Source organism: Rattus rattus, chromosome 5, assembly GCF_011064425.1.
Source record: "Rattus rattus isolate New Zealand chromosome 5, Rrattus_CSIRO_v1, whole genome shotgun sequence".
NCBI lineage: Eukaryota > Metazoa > Chordata > Mammalia > Rodentia > Muridae > Rattus > Rattus rattus.
The window spans coordinates 111,731,255-111,753,713 of record NC_046158.1 but is presented as its reverse complement, the minus strand read 5'-3'; the positions used below and the strand labels follow the sequence as shown (position 1 = coordinate 111,753,713).

Sequence of the window (22,459 nt, the reverse complement as noted above, 5' to 3'; positions counted from 1 at the left end):
GTAGGTAGTCTTACGAGGTGTGTTGTTCAGACTTAGGGATGCCCTCATTTGAAATGTCTTTGGGAAGTCAAACTCCAGCTCAAGAGTCAGTTGTGATTTGCTAGCTGAGTTTCTCACTCACAGCCAGATTCCACGGGAAGAGGCTTCGTCTCCTCTTGTATCCTCTTAATTTCCCACCTCTCTCTCCTGTCCCTACCATCACAGAGACAGCCGCCACAGCTCCCTTTGTTCTCTCAGAGACCAACAGAGGCCACACAGTTCAGGAGGTCTGAGGATGTGAGGTAGGCTGGAAGCAATACTCAACTAACTGGTCAGGTTTCCATGAGTTTCGCAGTCCCCCAGCCTCAGAGCAGACATTTATCCAGTTCCTCAGAGGGCACCCTGAGGACTACAGCCCTAGATGCTCACAACAGAAACGTGTCTATTAATTTTCTTCTTTACATCCTTATAGTCCTTCCCTTGTTCTTGCTTTCTGGGACCTAAGTAAATGACCTGCATCCAAGTCTAACCTGAGCCTAAAAATTAGCATTTTTCAAACCTTTGGGGGCCTGTGGTACCCTAGGATTTACGGTGACCTTAGTAAGCTAAACCCAGGCCTTCCCTCTGTATAATCACGGAGAGCATATCCTTCTATTTCTCAGCAGGCACCTTTCCAGATGCAAGAGTGAGAGCTAAAGGAAGTTGGGAAATTACTTTCTGTGGGTGTTCTACACTTCTGCCTGTGTTTTGCTAATGAGAAGCAGAGGGCCTCCTCAACCCACTCTGGAAGCCATTAGTCCTGGGTCATCCTTCTGTGGAATCTGTTGGTCACATGCAGTTACTGATTGGCTCCTGTTCTTTTTGCTGTTTTCTTTCTCTTTCTCTTTTCTTTCTTTTTTTCTTTTTTTGCCTGAGTCTCACTCTGTATCCCTTGGCTTGGAACTCACTATGTAGAACAGACTGGCCTTGGGCTCTTAGATCTGCCTGCCTCTGCCTCCTGAGTGCTGGAGGAGTGCGTTAAAGCAGTATGCCACCACACCTGGCTGGCTCCTGTTCTCTAGGAACAGAATTTTAAGTTTATTTACACAACTCAAATTAACATTAAATATTGCTTCTCAATGCAATTGCTAGGTAAATCTGAAGTCTATTTGACCCAGTTAGATATGTGACTCTACTTGTCCAACTAGAACTTTTAAAAATGTAACTACAGATTGAGAATTTTTTTTCTTTTATCTTGAGATTATCCTCCTTCCCTCTCCTCCACACTAACCCTCCCTCATAATTTCTTACTCTCCGTCAAACTCATGGTCTCTTTTAAAAATAAATTTTTGTTATATGCATATGCATATACATACATATATTCCTAAACACATGAATCAGATTGAGAAATTCTTGATAAAAATTTAGCATCTGAATTATGATACGCTGAAGTTTAAAAATGTACCCATTTCATCCTTAGTATAAAAATATACTAAATATATAGTATCAAATATAAAATATTTCATGAATAATTTCTTTATATTATTGTGTGTTTAATATTTATTTATGTGGGGGCTGGAGAGATGGCTCAGTGGTTAAGAACACTAACTGCTCTTCCAGAGGTCCTGAGTTCAAATCCCAGCAACCACATGGTGTCTCACAACCATGTGTAATGAGATCTGATTCCCTCTTCTGATGTGTCTGAAGACAGCTACAGTGTGCTTATACATAACACATTTTTGGGATAGGGTCTCACTATGTAGCTCTGGATGGCCTGGAACTCACAGAGATCCTGTCTATGCCTCTCAACTGCTGGTATTAAAGGTGTGAGCCACCATGCCCAGCATACTTTTGTATTGATTGCATGTTAAGATTATGTTTTCAACACACCAGGCCAAACAGAAATATTATAAAACTTAATTTTACCTGTTCTGTTTCACCCCACCTCCTCCTCCTCCTCTCCCTCCTCCTCCTCTTCCTCTCCCTCCTCCTCCTCCTCCCCCTCCTCCTCCTCTTCCTCCTCCTCCTCCTCCTCCTCCCCCATCACCACCACCACCACCTCTGAGACAAGACTTTCTCTATGCCCTAGGCTGGCCTTGAAATCACAGTCCTCTTGCCTCAGTCTTCCAGATGCTGGGATTACAGCTGTGTGCTATCATGCCTGGCTTTCTCCAACTATTAACCTAGCTACTAGACATTTTAAATGCATGCCTTTCCTTCTGAGCTACTGCTCCAGTATTTGGTACCATTTTTATTGGTCTGTTTCTTTTAGACGGTGCTCCTTTGCTGCTCTCATAGGCAGTGGACCTTCCTGTGCAGTCTGCATGTGGAAGTCTGCAGTGTTGAAACGTAAAATTCAGTGTGTGTTTCCTATTGAGAAATAGCATCTCCAGCCCAGATGCATCACCTTTATCTTCTCTGAAAGGATGAAGGACCATTCTCCTCTTCTATGGCCTCTTTATGAGGAAATGGACCATTAGAAAGGTGTTTTCCAGTGACTCAGATCACCACTCATTGTATTCACAGAGGTGCTTTTTAAAGGTCTCACTATGTGCACAGAATAGTCTCAAATTCACAGTCTTCTTGTCTCAGCCTCATGAGCACTGGGATTATGGCTGCACATCACCAGACTTGCCCAATTTGGATTTAATAGGGCCAAGGACCAGTATTTCTGGCATTAAGAATGTACCCTAATTGTCAGGAAGCCAGATGATTGGTTATACAATGACCATTTGACTCAAGTGAGTCAGGGAGCAGCTCTTCTGAGAGGCTGGGGTAGAAACTGAGGAATTCTAGCAATATCTTACAGCTTCTTGAACAGCAAAACCAGAGCCCTGCTGTTAGTAGTCATGGCTGCCCTTTGTCCTGTTTCTGAGGTCATGGAAGGCCAGGTTAGAAGAGAAGGAAGAACCCTTCGAGAAGGTTTCCTCAGCTCTCCCTGCAGTTCTAGCTGTAGAAATGCTACATCCTCAGAGCTCGTTTTTCCTGGAGTCCTGATACCTGTGAAGTAAAGCAGTTTACCTAATACACAGTAATGGCTCCAGTGAGAGAAATTAATGGACCAGATTTGTGTTTATAGATCAAGGGGAAAGGAATAGATGCATTTCCCCCTCTAATACCTCCCTCCCTTTTCATAGTAGAAAAAGCAGATCAGTAGCCTTCTTGTTCAGTATTGTGGGACGTTTCCAGCACCACCCCACAGCTGCGCTTTGGGCTCAGCACATTTGTGGCTTGGTCTGGGAACGGATAGCCGTTTATAACATTGTTTCTATGGGAGACACATTCCAAGATCCAAACAACGAGTTTAGAAGAGAATATCTGGCTCCTAGGCAGACGGGATGCACTTTGGGGGCTTGGCCACCCTTTCTTTAACCGTTAGGTTTCCTTCTTCTTTGGTTTGGGAACCGACTGCAAGGTCGGGCATGTATAAACGAAGAATTATGGCTAGAGATTTCAGAATCCGTAGCTGGGTGCTCCCTCCTATGCTCAAGAGTTCCCCGGAGGTCCCTAAGGATGGAGGAGGAGAAGGAGGAGGGAGGAGGAGGAGGAGGAGGAGGGGAGGAGGAGGAGGAGGGAGGAGGAGGAGGAGGAGGAGGAGGAGGAGGAGGAGGGAGGAGGAGGAGGAGGAGGTGGTGGTGGTGGTGAGGGATGGACAAAGAAACTTGACTTCCTTCACATTGCTGTCACGTCTGCCGGCCTGCGAAGTCGAAGGGGCCCACTTAGCCCTTTGGCAGCTCAAACCCTTTTGGGAACAAACCCGGGTGTTAGAAAGAACCACTACCCGACTCCACCAACTGCACATCCTCTGCTAGGAAATCTGCATTCTCTGGGCGGGCTGCTCCCTGGGAGTGATTGTCACAGTGCCAGGCGAACTGAAGAGCTCGGGCCAAATCTCCGCGCTGCTTGGAGAGGGCCGGCGCGATGGGGCGAGAGGCAGCACCTTATTCCCTCCACCCGTACTCTCCTCCCCCCTCCTCGTGCACTCTGGCCCGCGGAGAAGAAATGCTGGCTGCCGGCGCGAGCTGGAAGGGGCGGGGTTGGGGGGGAGATGAAGGGAGGAGGCCGACACGAAGCCACAGCATTGTCTGTCTTGAAGGGAGGGGAGAAGCTCCGCCCCCTTGAGGGGGGGGAGGGAGAGGAGGGAAGAAAGGCAAGAGAAGAGGGGTGGGGAGAGAACTACGGGGTGGCGGGTGGGTTGGTCAAGGATCGGCAGATAAAGGCAGAGCTTGGGGAGGCGGGGCGGAGGGGCCAGGTGGGCGGGGCGCCCGCCCTCAGCCGCACTGTCGCCGCCCAGACCGGCCCAAGCGAGCGGGTCCCGCGGATCACTGGCCAAGCACGCTGGAGCACCCCCACCCCCGCAGCGGCGCCCCCACTTTCCAACCCCTGCGGCGAGAGCGGATACAGATGGTCCGGGACACAGGCAAGACACAGTGCGCGGGGCTCGAGGAGGCGGGTACTGGCGCGGGATGCGGGTGCAAGGTGCCGGTGGTCCTGTCTCCCTCTACCCAGCCCAAAGTTTTCCCTCAGCGGCCCGTGGCCAGCCTGGTCCGGTCCCTGAGTCTTCCCTGTCTCCGCTCGACATCCCTCTCCCAAGCCGCAAGGTGGGCTTAGGTGTGCGGGCTGCCCCAGAAGCAGCGCAGGCGGGCGTCCCAGCCCACTCGTTTTTCTCGGGTAGAAAGTTGTGGCCTGGAGCTCGTGCTGCGGCTCTGACCCCTTAAGACCTTTTCTGCGGTCGACACTAAGTGCAGTGGCAGGAAAGTACTCCCATCCCCGGAGCAAGGTGTCCCCGAACTCCCTGGAGGGGTGAAGAGATAGCAGGTGCAGGCCTGGGGAGCTTGGGGGAGGGTCGGACTGTAGTGCGCCCTCTGGCTCCCAGGGTGAGGACCAAGTCGCCGGTCGGCGGCGAGCCCAATCCCCTTTGGGTTTCAGAGTTTAAGGGCGCGTGGTGCTGTGCGCACTTCCCCCTCTCGGGTTTCTTGTCCCTTCCGGAGCTGGTGCCTGAGGTCTCTGGAGGCCGAGCTAGGCAGGTGCTTTCAAAAGCCGGCCTGGCCACTCGTGTATATAGAGTGCTTACTCTGCACCCAGCTTTATCTCGGAGTGCGCCTTGTTAGGCAGCAGAGTGGTGATGACCCGACAGGGACAGATCTCCAGCCACTGGACAGACAACCACTGTGTTTCAGTGTCAGGCTCAGCACAAGGCTTCTCAACGGTGCGCGCGCTTTAGTCCCAAGAGTCTGGAAATCAGGGCATTAGAAACGATTCTTCCTGAGAGCAGAGGCCAGGGTTACAGTAAGGTAAGCACCCCACAAGTGGAGGATTCCGGTAAGAGGAAGCGGTGGACAAACGACAATTTGTCAGAGCGGGCTCTGTCCCCGCGGTAAATGGTCCTGGGACAGAGGGAAGAAAAAATTAGGGTCATGGTTCTCAGAAACAGCCGGAAGATTCAGCAGGGGACATTTTTGAAGAGCACGTGAATGAGGAACCTGAGGTTGATTTGTCATACTTTCATCCACGTTCATTAAGTGGAAGCTTTTCCTACAGGTGGTCTGAAGGTTAAAGAAACCTCTGTGGCTAAGCAATACTGGATTTGAGAAGAGTGCCCCCTCCTTCCTTTCTGTCCTAGGGACTAACTGTGGTATCTTCTGAGCGATGCTCGTTTGAGCTCGGAGAACCTAGGGTAGGGCTGTTGAAACCTGCCTGATTCCTGGGACTTGCTGTAGTCCGGCAGGATTCGGGAAGGTAGAGAAAGGATGGCAGAGTGGGAGATGACCTTTGTTTGCAAAGAAGCGTGTTTCTTGCCCTCGTACCAAAGGGGACTGCCTGACCAGCTGGGGGTGTGGACTGGTAGTATTTGGGATTGCCTGTGTTGGGGGAGGGGTCATGTGAAGCCACACCCATTTCTTTAAAAAATAGAGCAGAGGTGGAGTACTGCAGAAACACAACCAAACATGGAGTTCAAGCACAAATGATGAGGGTAGACTTGGGAAATCCAGCTAAAAAGAGACCAGGGTATCCCAGATCCCTATGCCAGCATCCATGGATGGGATGGGCCAGGTTGGTCAGTGTGTGCTCTGCTCTGTTCTGTGGTATCTGCAGTCGTCACCACCCCCACTTCCCTGAGGGCAAAGTTCTCAGGCTCTGACTTCCACAGCATACCTCTCTCCAGCTCACTGTGTCTTGTCTTTAGTGGTGCTTGCTTTCTAGTTTGTGGTATTTTAGGGGGAGGACAATAGATGCCACCCCTTGTTTTCCGTGTTCTTCCTCTCTCAGCTGTTAGGGTTCATCTGCAGCATCTCAGAGGCTCAGAGGCTGACTGGTTTCCCTTTGACTTCTTTCCTGTGTGTGATCTACTCAGTGATGGCTAAAGGTCCCAGCTAAGGTGTGCTCAGGGCTGTACTTGTGACACCTCTGCTTCTCTTTTGGGCTAGATTCTGGGGCTTGCCAGAAAGGAAACTTGCCGTCCAATGACAAGAGAGCCTGAGTTGATTGTCCTCTTTGGGATTCTTAGAGAGGAAGTGTCCTGGCAGCTTGGGAGGAGATGGAGGTGGATAGCTGAGTGTAGCTGCTAGAGTCCTAAGGAAAGGCTGAGAGGGGATGGGGGAGGGGTCCTAAGAACAGCCTTAGAGCCTGCCCAAGCCTCCTCTCCTCTCCTCCAGTGAAAAACTGCTCAAGTCTTATGTGCTTGGGATAAAAGCATGTCCCGTCTCTGATCTCAAGTCTTAGCTGCTGAGAGCTGCCCCAGCTGTACTGATAATGGCAGGGCAACAGTCCTCCCCATCGCTTACCACTATTCCTGACACCTTCACAGTGCGGTCCATTTATTTACCCCAATGACAAAACTGCCACATATAAACACCTCCCTGATTCCTAAAGGAATTTTTTTTGAGACAGGGTTTCTCTGTATAGTTTTTGCTGTCCTGGAACTCACTGTGAGATCCAGTTAGTCTTGAACTCACAGACATCTTCCACCTCTGTCTCCCAAGTGCTGGGATTAAAGTCTAAAGGTATGTGCCACTACTGCCCAGCTAACTCCCAAAAGAACTTTTTAAAGTCCTCGAGGAGGGGTAAACTCCCACTTAAGCTGCCAGTTTGCTTCTGAGTTTCCACAGAGGACATGGCTGTGGGGGGGAAGTAGGCAGAGCAGTAGGTACAGTAACACGGGCATGCTTGGCTTCCACTGAGTGGGTCATTGCTACCCTCCCTGGATGAAGATGCCAAGTCTATGAGCACAGCCTGATGCAGTTGTGTGGGTTAAGAGTTTGAGGCTCCTGTGGATCCCTGCTCAAGGCAACCGTGGCTGAACCAGAGTGAAGGACATTTGGCTGACTTTAATGACTTCCAAGTCCCCCTCTCCCCATCCCCAACTCTCTCTAACAGCTAACAGAAAGATCTCCTGTGCTTTCCTTGGCTCTATCAACCCAAAGTGATTGACAAAGTGGGCATATTCTATCACTATGTGGTCTTAGCAGTGGTTTGCACTCAGTTGTGTTTGTTTGGTTAACTTCCTTTCTATGGGTAGAGTGGGTTTGGAGTCTGTCTTCCTTTTTATCTTTTTTCCCCCTGTGGTCAGTGTCCTCCTTACGTGTTGGCTTCTACCAGCCAGTGATGAGAGAAATTATATAAACACACCCCAGTCCCCTCACTCCGAAGGGATTATTTTGGGACATGTTCTAGGCTGTCTTTAAAGTTACTTCTTGGGACAGTTTTCCAACTGCTCACAGGAATGACTCTCTCCTTTAAAGATTGAATGAAGATGGGTAAATGCTTACATGTATGGTGCGTGCACCCTGTGAGTGCTTGGTACCTGCAGAGGTCAGATAAGGGCACTGGATGCCCTGGAACTGGAGTTACAGATAGTTGTGAACTTCCATGTAGGTGGTAGGAACCAAACCTGGTCTCAAGAGCAGCCAGGACTCTTAATCGGTGAGACGTCACTATGTTTTCCCTTCTTGTCTTACATCCCCATTCCCCTTCTACTAGAACTTGACTTCTTCTCTCTGTGTTCAGCAAGACATTTTCTAGTTCTTTGGTTAATACGAGGAGGGGTGTGATAGACCTGAGAGTGTGTATTATGGTGGGACATGGAGAACTGGATTTGGAGAGACTGGTGAGAAAATGGAGGTCAGCAGCTCAAGGGTGCATAGCTAGGCTGTGACCAGTGATACTCTGTGGCGTTGTAACAGCTGGCTCTCAGAAGGGTGGTGTGGGGAAGCCTTAGGTTGGAGTGTTCACCTGCTTCTGTAGTATAAATATTCCAGTTGTTGCTGATTTTTTAGCTATCAACATGATGTCACTGAACACTGGATTGGCAGGACATGAGTTGTGTGAACCTCTGGCCACCGCTGAGCTGGGATATGACACCGGTGACTCCTTTCAATTTTATGCCCTGGCTGAGGAGAATAAGGATTGCACTAGATGTCCAAAATTTTCTCTGACTTGGTTTGGTTGAATCACCAATTGAGACAGTCCTGGGACTCCAGGGTGGTTACTGAGACATTTGTGCTGAACCTTTCTGAGCCTTACTTCCCCATCTCAAAGGCAAGGGATTAATTAGGCACTTCCGTGTGTCCCTTTCAGCCCTTGGCTTCTTTTGGAAGGGTCTATTTGCATTTTAAGGAAATACTTAAATGTCTACTCAAGATTGAAATCTTGAACACAGAAAGCTTTCAAAAGCTTGCATCCCTGGGCACCCTCAAAGAGGTGCTGGGTAAGAAGTTCAGTGGACATTAACCCAGGATAACCCTGCCTGCCTTGTTAGGTCCCAGTTGCCTGCTTTCTGTGGCCCAGGCAGGATGTGTCCCTAGGGAAGTCCTGGGAATGGAGGTTAGGATGGCTTCTGTGGAAAAGAGTCTTTCTGAGCACTGTGCAATATATTAGGAACCCAAGTGAAGTCTAAGAAAGATCCAGGTAGAGAGCAGAGTATTGGTAAGACAGAAGTTAGCCCCCTTAGAGAAGCTTGACCTCTCTGCCCTTTGGACAGCTTTCCTGAGGGAGCTCCTGACCCCGCACTCCGCTAAGGGTATAATTGGACAAGTGCTTGGGGATGTCCCTGGAGTCATTGTTTACAAAGCTCCCAATCTCCAGCTAGTTAATTATGGCATGGAATATCACATGGCTTGGAAAATGAAGGTTACAGATGCGCGTCTGTAAACATGGACAGATACTATGTATTTCTAAGAAGGAAGCTACCAGGCAGGGTAGTACTTTTGTGAAACATGCCATCCATTTAGATATGTGTCTGCGAGGATGGATGTGATGAACTGGTGGCCTGTCTAGGTGGCAGAAACTTGGGAGATTTTGTTTCTCATCTCTTTTTTCCCCTCTATAGGTAATAGCTATAGTTTTTAATGCCCCGTTGAAAATCATAAAAACTATTTCTTTGATCATTTTTAAGTGTACAATTCAGAGTCAGCAAACTTACTTGCAATCCTGTAGGACCATCGCCACTGTGTATTTCCAGAGTATATGAACAGATAGTGTGCACCCCTTAACAGTGGTCCCCACTGCCTCCTCTCCCCAGCTCCTGGCTACTGCTATTCTACATATTGTCGTCATGAATTTGCCTGTTCTAGAAAGCCCCTATACAAGTGAGAGCATTCTATAGTTGTCATTTTATGACTATACTTTTTGCTTATTCATATTTAAGAAAGCAAATACGTAAAATGTGTATGTTGTTTGTGTATTAAAAAAGGAAAGTCTTGGGAGAGGCAGGTGGTGATTGGTGTTGGTGGTTTATTTTATGTCAGGCCACAGGGCCCTGGCCATTCTTCCTGCCCTGGGACAGGTACTGAGCTCCGTCTCCATCTCCGTTTAGCAGGAGGGAGGGAGGTGGTTGGGGTGGACGTGTACAGCCCTGCTGGCTGGGCGCTGATCATAGCTGGGTTTTATGGCTGCTGATTGCCGGGCCTCAGCCCCTTGCTGCTGAAGCATCTCATCCGAGGACTGTGTGGGTAGTGAGTTTGGGAAGGTGGATCAGTAGCTGTCTTGTGGTGAGGGAGATTCAGTTATGGGTTGTCAGATTAACTTCATTAAATATGGAGTCTCAACTCTTCTGTTTTAAGCATTCGTGTGTGTGTGTGTGTGTGTGTGTGTGTGTGTGTGCGCGCGCGCGCGCGCGCGAGTGTGTGTGCACACACACCTGTGAGTGTCCCAGAACCCTGTGGCTGACCAGGACTTGCTGAATGCCCCTCATGGTGACCATGACTTTATGTGTTGACCCTTTGTTCACAACATGGCCTGGGGCATAAAGAGAACTTTGGTTGGTAGGGTCCAAGAAGCTTCAGGTATTCTGAGAAGTTAAGTAATAGCGGAAGATAATAGGTACCTCTTTATGTTCTGCATCGGATCTCCTTGACCACGGGGACATTCAAGGCGAGTCCCACTCTGCTGTGCACGTGGAAGGCTAGCTGGGGCTGTGGTATGGGGGCAGGTCCAGTAAATAAGCAAGTGTGTTCTTTGAACTGACACTGAGGTGAAGGTGATCTGGAAGCTGTGGTCCTGTGGTCAGCTGTGGACCTGAAGCCAGGTCTTGTGGGTAGTCCAGGGTCACTGAACAGGTCAGGGTGAGTTTGTAGGGTGCCATGCTCTAGGATGAAAGCTTTAAGATCCTTGCTAAGAGAAGTCCTGCTGGGCCCGTGAGTCTTCAGTGCCTTGATCAAAGGTAGATCTGGGACGCCTCTGGAAGGCTCTGTACCTGGTTCTCCCCTTCAAATCCCAGACTCCTAGGGAGTGTGCAGCAGTCTGTACAAACTGTCTTGGAGGACCTTGAAGGGACTTGGTTTTTCATGGTGCTGGTTTTCCTTGTAGGACTAGTCAGCTAGGGCAGGGCAAGCCGAGCAGGCGGGACTATGATGCTGTGGAGGATTTCCCAAAATGCCATGGAAACCCCCAAGTGTGCAGTTTCTTCTGGTGTTGGGAGATAGGCTGGGTCATACAGAGTTTTCCTTGTTTAATGGTTGGGCATTATGTCAAAAGAGGTGGAAAAGACACCCTGGAATGGCTGATTGCCTGGAGACCCTTGCCTCTAGTCCAAAGACCCTGTGGATTCTGGGAAGAAAGGGAGTCAGACATCCTGGCTTTTGATTTTCAACCCTGACCTCGGGTAAGAAGTAGAGGAAACCCCAAAATTCCAGTATGCAAAGTTTAGATTCTCAGCTTATAGCACCAAAAAAGGAAGGCTTGTGGGGGTTCCCTTCAGGAAGAGGATGTGAAGTCAGAGCTGAGTCTCGGTGCGGCCGGTGACTTGGAAACCATTCTGTAAACAGGACGTGTGGCCCTCACAGAAACCTATCATGGGAGGAAACCAGAGGCAACCCTTCTTTACCTGCCGTTGGCAAGGCTGCTGGGCTGGGAGAGAAGGAGGTTCAACTGTCTTCCAGGGAAGACTTCTAAACTACCCTATTAAAATAACCCTTGCTTCTGAGAAATGCAGGCCTGGAACGTATTCTTTTTCACTCAGCCTGGGTCTGTGTCATCTCCCCAGTATCTCCTAACTGCTCTGAGATAAACCAATCTGGTGAAATTTCTATCACAGTTGACTTTCAGTTCACAGAAAGGCTGAGATATGTACACCATGGCAGGGTCCCCGTGCATGGCCACAGAGGCCGCCTCATGGAGCTGTGACTAAGCATTCCTTCCAGGGTCTGTATGTAATAGGGGACGAGGACCAGCATCCTAGGACTCTGCTTGAGCCGGTCTGAATTCTCTCATCTACCTTGTCTTAGAGCAGATCACACTGCTTCTCCTTGTTCCAGACTGGTCTTGCCCCATGTCCTGGGAGGGGGACTGCTGAGCTGAGGCTAATATGCACGAAGCCTTGCTGGAGCATTGGAACATACCCTCTATGTTCAACCACACATCAGTGCAGCTGTCGATGCTGCGAGCCTACCTATGTAGGGAGCTCTTCATGCTCAAATGGATCGGATTTAGGGCATCACCAGGGCCTCGAACTCTAGACCTCACACTGTGCAGCTCCTGCAACCTCTGGTATGCTGTATAGTAAACCCGAGAGGGTAAGTACTTCCCCGAGCTGCCTAGCCAAACAGCTCCACTGGGAGAGAGGTTGTAGGATCTTGATTGGCGGCTAGCCAGTTGGCCAGAAGCACAGGTTACAACCTGGGTCTTGCGCCTGGCTTATGAAGAGAGGGATGGGTTAGGGGTTTGAGTGTCCAACTCATGGAATCTGATGCTGCCTCCAGAGAGCTATGTCGAGACTTAACTGGATTAGAGGACACAGGGTGTCCACTGCAGAAATGATTGGTACTTACTAGCGGGGAGAAATTCCACTGCTACAAGGCTTCTGTGTTGAATGTGGGATGTCAAGAAAAAACATTGACACGTTCTCCTGACGCACATTACCCTTGAGCCCCACCCCCAAACATATATAGTCAAACATGCACACCTCACACAGCTCCCCCACCCTCATTCCACATCTCAAAACACTCTACACGCATCCACACAACCATGCCTATCTTTAGACACACCCTCTCTTACACACCAATACCTGGACCTTCACTCACACGTAACCTTTTTGGAAAGAATTCTTACTTCCTTCTGTGCCATTTTTAGTACACACCATGGCTGTTGTTGTCTCATAAGAGATAAAGGGCCTTTGAGCTTCCTCTCATAAACATCCACTGAAAAGCCTTTGGACGCCTGAGGGATGTCCCTCTATAAACAAGCTGCCCTGCTGGTCAAGCTGACTATTTGGTGTCTTGGGCGGGCCCCGGTCACCCACTTGGCCAAGCCCTGCTGGTGTGGAGCAGGAAGCAGGTGTTTAGGGCGGCTGTCTCAGAGCTGCTTCCTGACTTCTTCTGCAGTAGCTGGGGAATTCAGACCTGAATGTGTAGGACTCAAGTCAGAGGCGCAGGTGCTGTGGAAGGAGCTGGTCTTTGCAGACTCAATTACTGGGGGAATCCCAGCCCAGCCCTCTGCCGTGGCTCAGTTCTGCATCTGCCCCGTGGTCCGTGGGAATGAGGTGACTTGGATAGGATCTGTGCCTTTGTCCGTAATGGAGTCTCTTTCCCCAGAGAGTAGGGATAAGGTAGGGACTGATTGTGGAGCCTGGGATGGAGAAAAATAGTTTTTTCTCTCTCTCTTTTTCTTTATAGTATAGGATAGAGTGTACTCAGGACATGGGGAGGGGAGTTAAGAGGCTAGTAGGTTGAGAGAGAGAGAGAGAGAGAGAAGAGAGAGAGAGAGAGAGAAGAGAGAGGAAAGGCTGGTCATGAGCACGTGGAGAGAGAGGGGGTAAGGGAGGAGCAAGAGAAGGCAAGAAAGCAAGAGCTAGTTAAGAGCTAGTTTATTTTCCTGACAGGTCACTATGATTGTGGATCGGTGGCTGTGACTGCCAGGCTCAACCTGGACAGGACATTCCCTGTCCTGCCCGGGGTCTGGCTCTTCTAGGTCTACCTTTTTTACAGCCTGTTTGCTGGACCACTCCCTTCCACCCTCCCATATCCCAAGACTCCCAGCCTCTGTTGGCTGGTGCCTAATCCACTTGCTAAGCCCATGCCAGCCAGGCACTGCACCAGGAACACTGGGCTCTGTGTGGGACATGGGGCAGTCACCTGACCTTGCACCTTTTATTTCTTCTCTGAGGCTTCTTCTTTTATGGTGTGTGTGGGTCAAACCATTTTCCTTTTTTTTTTTTTTAAATTTCTTTTATTTATATGCGTACAGTGTACCTGTCAGGAACATCAGATCCCATTACAGATGGTTTTGAGCCACCATGTGGTTGCTGGGAATTGAACTCAGGACCTTGGCAAGAGCAGTCAGTGTTCTTAACCACTGAGCCATCTCTCTGGCCCTCAAAGCATTTTCCTTATAGTCATAATCTCACGTTCTCTCTCACCCCCTACCTCCACACACCCCATGCTGTCCTTGGTGACTAACTCTCCCACTGGTCTACTTGTAATTTATCTCTTCTAACATTCACAATGCTTCACGTGCTGTCCTCCTCAAGGCCAGCTTTTGGCTGGTCTGATATGTTTGGACTTACACACACGTGGCCGGGATGCACCTCTTGATATGCTCCCACCTCAAGGTCTGATCGTGACGCCCCAAGTCTCTAAATTCCTTCTCCATATTTTATTTTTACTTATTTTTCTCTTCCAGACAGGGTTTCTCTGTGTAGCCCTGGCTGTCCTGGAACTCACAGAGATCCACCTGCCTCTGCCTCCCAAGTGCTGGGATCAGAGTCATGTGCTGCCATCATCCGGCTTCAAGGCGCTCTCTTCTAATAAAGCACATTTTAGAGTGTTTAAAGGATAAAAAGTGTAAAGCTTTGGGAGGGATGCTCAGCTCCAGCCCGCCTTGTGGTACTGGGTGCTGCCAGGGATCTCAGGTATTGGGGCGCCAGAGATGGAGGTCATCTGAGGAAAGCTAGAGAGCGGTAAGCAGGTCCCACTCAGGAAGTGGGCCCTCCATTGATCAAGGCACTTAGGTAAAGGCAAAACATTGAAAATCTGAATTCGCTCATGCGAAGTTGTGAACCACTGTGTGGACTCTCTTGTCGTCTGTAGATCTCGGCAGAGCAGGCCCACAGCTCAAATCTCCTTCCTTGTGTGGTGCAATGGGGCCGGGGCTTCCTGTTTGCCACCAGCTTTTCTTCCTGCCCTGTTAAGAGGGGGCTGAAGCACATACAAAGGGCCTGGTACTGTCTCCTCTCCGTACAGCTCCTCCACAAAGCCAGTTCTCTAGGGCGGCCGGACCAGTTAGTCTTCACACTACAATATGAAGCACAGCATGAATGCTCTGGGCTGGGGGAGGGGGAGAGAGCCGAGAAGAAATAGAGACTAGCCCCAAAGGGGAAGCTGGGGCCTCTGGCGAGCATTTCCTTTGTAACAGGCAGACTTCCTGCTTCTAGTTTGCAAAAGGGGGTTCAGCACCAGCTCTGTGCCTGCACATCATGGCCCCTAGAGATGTGTTGCTATCCCGTTTTTCTTTGGAAGCATAAATCAGAGGAAGGGATGCTAAAGACCATCTCGGTTCTCTTTTGGACACTCCTTCCTTCTTTGTAATACTTTTGGTGTTGCCCTGGGTCTACACAGCTCCTTGTCACAGATTTCGCCCTGGATCTACACTGGCCTGACAGGGAAGGCTCCCAAGGGTACTGCTAGTCATTGGTTTTCACTGTGGCCTGGGCATCGTGGGTTTTTTTGAAACCATCCCTTCACTGTCCTATTCACTGACCCATGGGTGTTGAATGCTACCCTCCTCTATCCCTTCATGGTTGCTGAGGTGGGGGTGACCAGGCCCTACCACACACCCAGGAAGACAGGTCAGGAAAGGAAAACAGCAATGGCTATCGAAGGGGACTCTCCACCGGCCTCCCTGTGGGCTGTCCAGCCAGGATTCTGCCTTTCTCTCCTGTACCTGCTTCTCTCCTTTGGGCCTTTCCAGTGGGCAACAGGAAAGATAGTCTCAGGGCTGGGACAGAGCCAGAGCCAGCTTCTGACCTCAGGGAGTAAGGGTGCCCGCATTGGAAGGAAATGAAGGCCTGGGAAGAGGGGGATTTGCTGTTTGGAGGGAACTGTGGCCTTTCTCGCCTTCCGAGGCTTCTCAAGGCCTGGCCTTTGTTCTCACAGGAAGCTGAGGAGAGCTGCCCTTTTCGGGTTTGAGCAGCCCTTCCCTGATCTGTGGAGTCAGGTGTGAGAGGCCTGGAATGCCCATGCACCAGGCTGGTGGAAAGGAAGAGGGAGGCTTCTGGGCGGGTCGGTGACAATGCCTCCTCTGGCCGTCTCCATCCTTTCACTCTAAGCGTGAGGCCTGCCGTGGGCGGGCGGCTGTTTTACCATGGCCAACCAGAGTCTAGTTCCAGACATGGGGTTGTTGTTGTAAACAGAGTTTTGGGGAAAAGACCTGGCTCTGCAGCCATAACTGGCTGAGGTCAGTCACCATCCATTATGCCACCTAAGGAGACCAGTAATGAATGTCAAATACTTGGATAATCAAGCTGTCTGCTGTCCGGCTGACCACTGTCTCGGTTCATGAGGTGAGGGGATCAGAGCTGCTGCTTTAAGACACATCTCCCATTGGTGGCTGTCACCCTTCCAGGGTAACCCACTCGGAGAGGCGTTTGCTGTTCTTAGAATCCACACGGACTGCAGGTTTAGAACAGAGACTTATTCCTGTGCCTTCTGCCTTGAAGAGGGGTGAGCAAGGTAGACCACCAACTCCTTGACTGACTGGCAGGCCTGTGCAGAGTCTAGAGTGAATGTGACTCAAAGTTAAACACGCAGAAGGCAGAAAATGCCAGCTTTTAAACGGTATTTAGTTACTTAATGGTCTCAAACTGTTTCTCAGTGCCCGTTAGGGTGTGGTGGATATTGCTGATGTCCCCCCGGCCCGTTTTACTATTGCACGTTCTAAGTATTGCCACGAGTCTTAGCTGCTGCCCTTACCCTGCGAATGTCTCTCGCCTGTGAGGTCACTCTTCCTTCCAGCGAAGGGGCGGGGCCTTTGGGCTAGTGATAGTACTGACATCACTGGGCGACTCCTAGCTGCTCTTCACACTCCAGGGCCCCTGTGGGAGCCAGCAACTGCCTGTCTCTGGAGGAATCAGCACCACCACCTCGTTCCCACCACCTACCACCTCCTAGCTCCCTCCCCCTGACAGCCCTGTTACATCTTTCTCCAGCAGATATTATAGAGAAACCCCGGGGGGCTGGAGTTGTTCTGTGCTTGGGCTCTGCTCCTAGGGACTGCCTGCCTCACCCCCGAGACCAGGTTTTCCTTCATAGCCAAAGTTGAATTCAGACTCTCCATTGCAGGAGCCATCATTCCCGGGAACCTGGGCAGGGGAGGAGTCAGGCTGGGAGCCGCTGGCCCAAGATTGAATGAAGGCTCAGACAGGTGGTTTTTGTGTCACAGCTGTTAAGTACTGTAAGGACAGGCAGGCTGATGGTAGTGCCTGTCCCTCCAGCACGGCCCTGGCCAGGTGTGGCTGGGTTAGCTCAGGCAGTAAGGAAAATACGGATGAGGGTTTAGAAAACACAGGAGCTTGCCTGCATTTGATTTGAAGATGAACGGCACCTAAGGAGTGTGAGAAGCAGGCCCAGAGCTTCTCTGTGGGTGAGATGTGGTCAATGACCAATATCTTTTGGAAGGACGTTCTCCTGGGTCTTAGAGAAGGAAGGTTGTGATATCCATGTGAGTTAAAAGCAAGCAGGTAAGAAGTCATGATTGTTCTCCATTTGGGACACACCAAGACCGCTCTGACAAGCTGGATGGCGTCACACGGGAGTTAGGTAGTGCTGAGGAGAACCCAGAACATTCTGCCAAAGGATGAAGCCAGTGTTAGCAGGAAATCTGCCTGGCTGGTGGTCTCATCAAGAAATCGGTGTGACTGGGGCCTGAGTGGCCTGTGTCCAACAGTAGTAACCTCTCCAAACGTCACGGCAGACATGCTCTGCTTTTAGGGGTCACTCAGAAGTCACCTTCGTTTTTTAACGCACTGACTTAGAAGTCCTGGGAAGGTGATACCCCTGTTCACAGGTCAGCAGAGGGGAAGGTTTACACAGCCAAAGAACAGATCCAGATTAGTGATAGGGTGAAAATGCCCCCTCCCACCTTTTATTTTGAGATAGGGTCTCTCTGTGAAGTGCTGTAGGGCCCGGAACTCCCAGGGATCTTCGTGCCTCCACCCGTAAAGTGCTCTGCTTAAAGGCACGCCCCTGTGCCCTGCTGGCCCCTCCCTTCTCCTTCCCTCCTTTCTCCTTCCCTTTCTTTCATCTTTTCTCAGTGTGATAAACCAGAGGGAGTTTCGGTCCTGCACCGAGGATGCTGACTGATGTGGCCTCTGGTTTATTTTTCCCGTCTTTTCTACAAAGGCATATCAACTGCCAGTTTGCTCCCAAGGCATTGTGGGACATGATGCTTATAAATGATTTCTCCAAGGCATTCGAAGTAACAGCAACCTACAAATTCCAGATAATAACAGGGAAGACAGGAGAGTTACAGCCAGCAGCTGCAGAACCTGAGGGTCACCTTGGAGGAAGTCGTCCATTGAACCACCTTCCACCTACACAAATCATCTTCCTTTGACCCTCCATCTGTGAAGACCTTAATTCTAAATTTCCATTTCTGTTAGGATGCCTCTCAGGCTTGCCTTGCAGTGTGTGTGAGCTTCATTTGTCTAGCTGGTTGGGATAGTTAGGGAACTGTAGAGATGGTTGGAAAATCTGTGAAGAGAAACTCAGGTGTTCTGGGAACGTGGGGAGGAGAGGTCCTGCAGCCACCAACATGGTCAGTTCAGCAATATGGTGGACATATTCTCCTTACACGGTGGAAACAGTCTTCGTACATTCCTCTCCAGAGGTGTAAAATCAAGGGAAAAGGAGGAAGGAGGAAGCAGGCCAGAGAAGACATAGTAGCATAGACTACAGGGCAGACTTTCATGAGGATAGAGTAGCAGCCCATTTCTGGTTGTACACGTGGTAGGATTGCCCAGTAGCTAGAAAGAGTAAGGCCCTGGGAAATCCCTACAACTGGAGCTGCCCAATGACTTGGTTTCTGTTCTGACGAATAAAGATGGTCGCAAGAGAGGTGGAAAGAATTCCGAAGACTTCCTAGTAACTTGAATTTCCTTACCGAGAAAGTTCTTCATATGTTAAGGACCTTAGCCCTTTGTCATGTACATTCTCATATTTGCCTTCTGACTTTCTGTGGACAATTTTTTTTTTCTAAATGAAAGTTGAAAACATTACTTATTTTTGTTTGTTTTTGGTCATCTGGTTTAACACACACACACACACATACATAGATGACACCATAAATTCTTTTGTAATTTTACTTTTTAATATTTAAATTTCAATGCATGTCTGATCTTTCGGTAGATGACATAAGAAGATAAGTTGTTTCCCATCTCCTCATCTTCCCTTTCCAAAAGCACTCAGCCTTCTAGTGACTTTTTTGGCTAATGTGTCTTTTCTCTGCTATTTAGTGATGCTGCTCACACTCTGTGTTTCCGGATATATTTGGGTCTAATTCTGGATGTGAATTGTTTCACTGATCTGCCTATTTAAGCACTAGTATCAAGTAGATGTTAATAACTACATGGAGAGCTCCTGGTCTCTAATTGGTATTCCCAGTAGGTTTAAGAGGATGTGGTATCAAAAGGGAGCTGTCTGAAGAACTGGGTAGATTGCTTTCAGATGAAAAACAAAATTACTAAATTATAGGCTATGATTGAGGCAGTGAACAAAGACCTTTATAGAAAGTACACGAGGTTTATTTGAGACTAGCTAAATAATTCTGAAGAAAAAGGGGAATGGAAATTGTGGGTGAAAAGGATATGAGGTTTGGAAGATGGATGGATGGATGGATGGTTGGATGGATGGATACATGGGTGGGTGGGTGGATGGGTGGATGGGAGATGGATGGATGGATGAATGGATGGATGGATGGATGAATGGATGGATGGTTGGATGGTTGGATGGATGGATAGATGGATAGATGGGTGGGTGAATGGATGGGTGGATGGGAAATGGATGGATGGGTGGGTAGATGGGTGGGTGGGTGGATGGCTGGGTGGATGGGAGATGGATGGATGGATGTATATGTGGAGGGATGAATAGATGGGTGGAAGATAGATGGATATATTGAAAGATGGGTAGGAGCTGGAGAGATGGCTCAGAGGTTAGGAGCACTGACTGCTCTTCCAGAGGTCCTGAGTTCAAATCCCAGCAGCCACATGGTAGCTCACAACCATCTTTTTTTTTTTTTTCTCTTGGTATTTTTTTTTTTGCCTCTTTTTTTGGCATTTTCTTTCTTTTTCTTTCTTTTTTTTTTTTTTTTATTAACTTGAGTATTTCTTATATACATTTCGAGTGTTATTCCCTTTCCCGGTTTCCAGGCAAACATTCCCCTCCCCCTCCCCTTCCTTATGGGTGTTCCCCCCCCACCTCCCCCCATTGCCGCCCTCCCCCAACAGTCTAGTTCACTGGGGTTCAGTCTTAGCAGGACCCAGGGCTTCCCCTTCCACTGGTGCTCTTACTAGGATATTCATTGCTACCTATGAGGTCAGAGTCCAGGGTCAGTCCATGTATAGTCTTTAGGTAGTGGCTTAGTCCCTGGAAGCTCTGGTTGCTTGGCATTGTTGTACATATTGGGTCTCGAGCCCCTTCAAGTTCTTCCAGTTCTTTCTCTGATTCCTTCAACGGGGGTCCCTATTCTCAGTTCAGTGGTTTGCTGCTGGCATTCGCCTCTGTATTTGCTGTATTCTGGCTGTGTCTCTCAGGAGCGATCTACATCCGCTCCTGTCGGTCTGCACTTCTTTGCTTCATCCATCTTGTCTAATTGGGTGGCTGTATATGTATGGGCCACATGTGGGGCAGGCTCTGAATGGGTGTTCCTTCAGTCTCTGTTTTAATCTTTGCCTCTCTCTTCCCTGCCAAGGGTATTCTTGTTCCCCTTTTAAAGAAGGAGTAGAAGCATTTACATTTTGATCATCCGTCTTGAGTTTCATTTGTTCTAGGCATCTAGGTAATTCAAGCATTTGGGCTAATAGCCACTTATCAATGAGTGCATACCATGTATGTCTTTCTGTGATTAGGTTAGCTCACCAGGATGATATTTTCCAGTTCCAACCATTTGCCTACAATTTCATAAACTCGTTGTTTTTGATAGCTGAGTAATATTCCATTGTGTAGATGTACCACATTTTCTGTATCCATTCCTCGTTGAAGGGCATCTGGGTTCTTTCCAGCTTCTGGCTATTATAAATAAGGCTACGATGAATATAGTGGAGCCCGTGTCTTTTTATATGTTGGGGCATCTTTTGGGTATATGCCCAAGAGAGGTATAGCTGGATCCTCAGGCAGTTCAATGTCCAATTTTCTGAGGAACCTCAGACTGATTTCCAGAATGGTTGTACCAGTCTGCAATCCCACCAACAATGGAGGAGTGTTCCTCTTTCTCCACATCCTCGCCAGCATCTGCTGTCACCTGAGTTTTTGATCTTAGCCATTCTCACTGGTGTGAGGGTGAAATCTCAGGGTTGTTTTGATTTGCATTTCCCTTATGACTAAATATGTTGAACATTTCTTTAGGTGTTTCTCAGCCATTCGGCATTCCTCAGCTGCTCACAACCATCTTTAATGGGATCTGATGCCCTCTTCTGGTGTGTCTGAAGACAGACAGCTACAGTGTACTCACATATATAAATAAATTAATTTATAAAAAAAATGGGTAGATGGAAGATGGATGGATAAGTGGGTGGGTGGATGTGACTGGGAGATAGATGAGAAGATGGGTAGATGGGAAGAGAGGTGGATGGATGGATGGGAAGGTGGATGGGTGGAAGGAGGTATGGAGGAGGATGGATGGAAGGTGGAAGGATGAATGGGAGATAGGAGATGGGCAAGAAGATGATGGGAGGGTGGATGATAATAGGAGGATGGCAGGATGGGTGGAAGGATGATGGATGGTTGGGGAAAGCATGTATGGGAAGATGGATGAACAGCAAGATGGAAGGACGGTCGGATGGTACTAGAGAGAGGGGAAAAGAGTTTTCAGAAGAAATACTAATGGAAGAGAGGAATTGAGGGGGGTGGGGGAATATAATTTCCCTTATGCTTGAGGTGGAAAAACAGCTAGGGGTCAGGCATAGTCTTTACCAATCTGTTTTTCACTGGGACCTGGCTATTGAACGACTCTAACCAAGGTCCCCTATGACCTTCATGTAGTTTCAGTCAGGCCCAGGGACATTCTCTGGGCTTCAGCACCAGCCCCTGGCTCCACTGTCACCTCCGAGTGCCTTGTTATAAAGGCCTTTAGAACCCTTCATCTCGTTTCCTCTCTCTCCTCAAGGGACTCCTTCCCCTCTGCCCCCTCTCTTGGCTGGGATACCCGGAAACTTGCCCTAACCCTCTCCATTCTCACTGTGACACTGTCTGTTCTGACTCAGAGGCTAACACTCCCCTCTTGTACAAAGGGTGTGCTTCTGCCTGGACACATCTACCCCGCATGTTGTCACCACTGTCTTACATTGACACCTTAGTTAAGGGACCACTGAGTCCAGTTCATCCCCAGGACCCAACCTAAGCTCAGGTATGGTGTCCTTCCTGCGGTCCACCATGGTCTTGCCCTCCCATGACAGAACGATCTACTCCTCCTATTCACTCCTACACAACCTGCACACTGAAGGCAGTGTTGGCTTTCACAGCTAGGCACATGGATGCTTACGGACTATACAAACCTGCAAGTACATAGAAAGAGGCCTTTTTAGGGTATTTTGCTAGACATGAGGAACGGCCACTTTCAAAGGAGGGAAAGAAGAAAACTTTCAAACCAGTTTGCCTTCCTATTTCTTTCTTTCTTCTTTTTGTACAGCACATATTTACTCTGGTTTTATGGTCAGATTATGTTGTTTTTGTTTTTTTTCTTTTTTTGGGAAAAACACAAAAATTTAGAACCTAGAGCTCCTTAGGGTCCCGTTATTTGGTACACAGATGGGCTACAAATCTCATCCTGAATGAGGAAACCTTTTATTCACTTTCAT

At 49.0% G+C, this 22,459-nt stretch overlaps 1 protein-coding gene across 1 annotated transcript in view; it reads left to right on the top strand.

Moving 5' to 3' along the window:
• Positions 1-4,948: 4,948 nt before the first annotated feature.
• The window catches only part of Rassf2 (Ras association domain family member 2), a 37,509-nt gene continuing 19,998 nt past the window's right edge, over positions 4,949-22,459 (top strand). Inside the window, exon 1 of the mRNA XM_032904255.1 lies at positions 4,949-5,252. The gene's annotated coding sequence lies outside the window, so the exon portion shown is untranslated. The remainder of the gene's footprint in view (positions 5,253-22,459) is intronic.